This window comes from Dreissena polymorpha, chromosome 15 (assembly GCF_020536995.1).
Source record: "Dreissena polymorpha isolate Duluth1 chromosome 15, UMN_Dpol_1.0, whole genome shotgun sequence".
Classification (NCBI taxonomy): Eukaryota; Metazoa; Mollusca; class Bivalvia; order Myida; family Dreissenidae; genus Dreissena; species Dreissena polymorpha.
Window position 1 is genome coordinate 18103074 of NC_068369.1, and position 3869 is coordinate 18106942.

A 3869-nucleotide genomic window follows, 5' to 3' on the forward strand; every position below is an offset into this window, starting at 1 on the left:
GTCTAGAAGTCTCTTGCAGGTGCCTCGCCGGTCTTGGAGACTACCTTGGCACCGTCACAGACTGTCTGGGAGTCTCCTGCAGGTGCCCCGCCTGTCTGAGAGACTGTCTGGCACCGTCGCAGATTGTGTGGAAGTCTAGTGCAGGTACACAGAGGGTTTTGAAACCGTCGCAGACTGTCTGGGTGTCATGTTCTGGTGCTCCGCCAGGTCTGGGAGACTGTCTTACACCGTCGCAGACAGTCTGGGAATCTCCTGCAGGTGTCAAGGCGGTCTTGGCACCGTCTCAGACTGTCTGGGAGTCTCTTGCTGGTACCTTGAACGCGACGAATGGTCAGTCTAGTGCATTCCTTTGTATGTCCCGTAGTAATTTTTTACATGAGTCTTCTGTCCTCAACGCCACCCCACACGCGTTTATAGCTGCCACAATCTCCTGCCACTTTTCCGCTTGTTTGCCTCGGTCATCAATTGCCCGTGCTTTCCCTCCAGCAGGTTCTTGTTCACGATAACAAGCTCTAAAAGGAAATCTCCTTTTTGGACCACGAATGGCACTGAATCGAATCGTTGCTGTGTTCGTCTTTAATTTTTCGCGTGTATTTCCGCCGTCGGATGTTGATGGCGGAAGTGGTCATTTTCATAAAAAACGCGACTACCACGACCGCAGTCGACTGACCACACCGTCGTGCGACCACAGTCGCGGCAACTTGCTACTTGAATGCGACGAACGGTCAGTTGGCGGCCGACGAGCGTCGGTCGACCACACAGTCAACCGACTACAGTCGGGTTTTGTAGTTTTTCATTAAATCGGACCCTTGTAGAGGTTCGTCTACATAGGCGGTGAAGATAAACAACAAGAAAAACATGGCCGCAAAAAAACTGTTATTGTTGGCGTCAAATAAATCACGTTCAATAGCCTAAAATAGCTTTCTATTACATAATTTACAGATCAGAAAAACACTCATACTTCCTTTGTAATGTGTATACAAAAGAAAATCCACTTAAGCCCAAGTCTCACTTTTGCCGGTAGAGCCCCGGTCCATCCCGGTTTGCTAACGCCGGTCGACCGGGATGATTCGTAGAAATTTTTTAACGCACACTATTTCCCGGTGCCGCCCCGGTTGAAGCCGGTCAACAGCCCGGCAGAGTCCCGGTCGTCCCGGACTGGCTACGATTTATCCCGGTGAAGCCCCGGTTGTCGCCGGTAGTGCCCCGGTGAAAGCCGGCAGCGTCCTGGCATAGCCCCGGTTGTCGCCGGTAGTGCCCCGGTTGCGCCCCGGTGAAAGTCGGCAAAGCCCCGGTATACCGTAACGACGCCGGCACTCACCGTGTCTATACCGGCATAAGACCCCGGCAGAGCTACGGCAATGCCCCAGTTTTACCCCGGTCTCACGTAGAACTTTTCGCGCTCGATTTGCGCGCTCGATCTGCGTAGTGAAATATCATATCCGGTAGCTTCGTATATTTCCGAGAAAAATCATGAATATTTGTTGTTGTTTTTTTTCTTTTTTCTTGAATGTCTCGTGAACGCAAAATAAAATAACAATATCTTAAAATATGTTTATAAATACCAAATGCCATGTCTTCAAAAATGTATCAGAAAAAATTCTTCTTACTTTCTCCGTAGACACTCGTCTTTTTGGCCTAGACCGTCAAGTGAGGAACTTATTCTCGCATGACTATGCAAACAATAATAAAAACTATGTCGTAGCCAATGCTTATCAATTTTTCTTCAATAATATTTTTTACACGTTTTATGACGCTGTCATGTTATAAAGTGATGTTCTGTATTTACAAGGCGGGTTATCGAGATCTGCGAAGAACTTCTTTGATTGCGCATGAATTATCGCCAAGTGGTAAATCGGACTTTGGGGAATTCATTCATTCGTGGGTTTTGGCAGCCAGCCAATTTTGACTGTCTCAGAAATTTGTATCATTGCTATGGCCTTAGGGCTACGCCCAAGGCCAAAAATGGGAAAGACCTATTGTTTGTGTTTACTAGGTGATATTTTACTACTTTGCGGCATAGGGAATATTAGCGTGGATGTAATTGCCACAATAATTGTAAATAATAAATAATAACTCGCTATAAATAAACCGTAATAAAATGGTGTCCGTTTATTTGATGTACTGTCACCAAATACATTACTCATAGTTATGAGTACATTTATTATTCTCTATTCTCAAAATACTATAAAAGTCTCATCATCATTATAAACCATATCATTATCATTCTATCAACATCATTATCATACAAATAATAACCCTAAGACAAAATAGGAGTGGGTGTTTGTATTTGATAGGACTTTCGACATATAAATGAAAAAAAAAATCTTCTGACCCCCGTATGTGTTCCATGGCACCGCTCAGTTGATGAGTCTCGAGACGACTGTAAACGGTGTAACTTCTTTGTTCAGATGTCTAAAGAACTGAACCGATACTATTTAAATGATGAAAGGCATTATATTATGAATACTTAACATGCACATGTGTTGCATGTGAAAAGTGCAAATTTATTCATAACAATTCGACAATTCGACGGCAAGTATATACCTAAAATCAAGAATTACGGTTTAAATAAACCGGTCCCCGCCGATGGCCAAAGTACACACAGGACGCCCCCAACGCCAATCAATCACGTTAAGTTGCTTAATTATTATAAATTTACAAATTTGAAACATAAATTTGTTTAAAAAAGCTGCTATTATCTGCAAGATTCACCCACCACCACCAATCAAGAGAAGTGTACATGACTTCACGTACAATAATCGGTAAAAATGAACGATTCAGGTAAAACCGCGAGCGGGATACGCACCCATACTGCTCATTTTTCTGTTTTTTCTTTTTTCTTTTAATGGCAGGGGGACGTACGAGGACACATGGCTCAAGACCGGTGTCTAGGTGCCTTCATCAACTCCCGAAACCTGTAATTTTAGAGAAATCTACAAAAACGCAGCTATTATTATACTGTAATAATCAAGTATTCTATTGCAAAACATATAAATAAAACATTATCGATCTCATTGCGCAAATTAACATAACAAACAAACATCAAAAGCATCCCGTATCAACAAGAAACAAACAAATAACTCAAACTATAAAATCCATTAAATAATATTTAAACAGAATATAGATATATCATAAGTATTCCGAGTAATATATATATGCATATAACGAAATTTTGTAACAGCTATATTTAACCGACGTCTTCATCTAACCAGTCACACAAAAACGAAAAAAAATAAGTAATCGTGAAATAAGAATATCTTTAAAATTAAACGTTCATTACGTAAGAAAACAAAAAATAATAAGAGACATTTAAACATACCAAAATTTTAATAAATATACTGGGAGTACTATATCCAGGAACTGAGAGTCTCAAACATGAAACACGTAACTTAAAAATCCACATTAAAACACAATATGAAGTAAAAGATGAAAAAAAAATCAAGAAAACTTAGCTGCTTCAGACTTATCTGAAAATACATCCATCGACTTTCTCTGTACATAAAATGAATCGGTTCTTGTTTAGATCCCATCTCACATGGACTTAAAAACCGACTGAAAAGAAACTTAATATCGACTTTATTATTGAAAAATTACAAACGTAAAAGTAATGTAACCGATTATATAGACCTACATATGTTCATTAAGGGCGGGCGGGCGGGATCATCACCCTTTCGTTGTCCTTTTCCATAACGTGTGCCTGTCAAATACACACCTCGAATGGCGACTCAATAGATGTGCGAATCATATATACCCCAAAACGAAAAACTCGCGCATTTTTCGCGCTAAACCATTACCATAATCTCTCTAAATAACATGCATAAAACCATACTATACCGTATTATCATACCGATAATAATTTCGTTTAC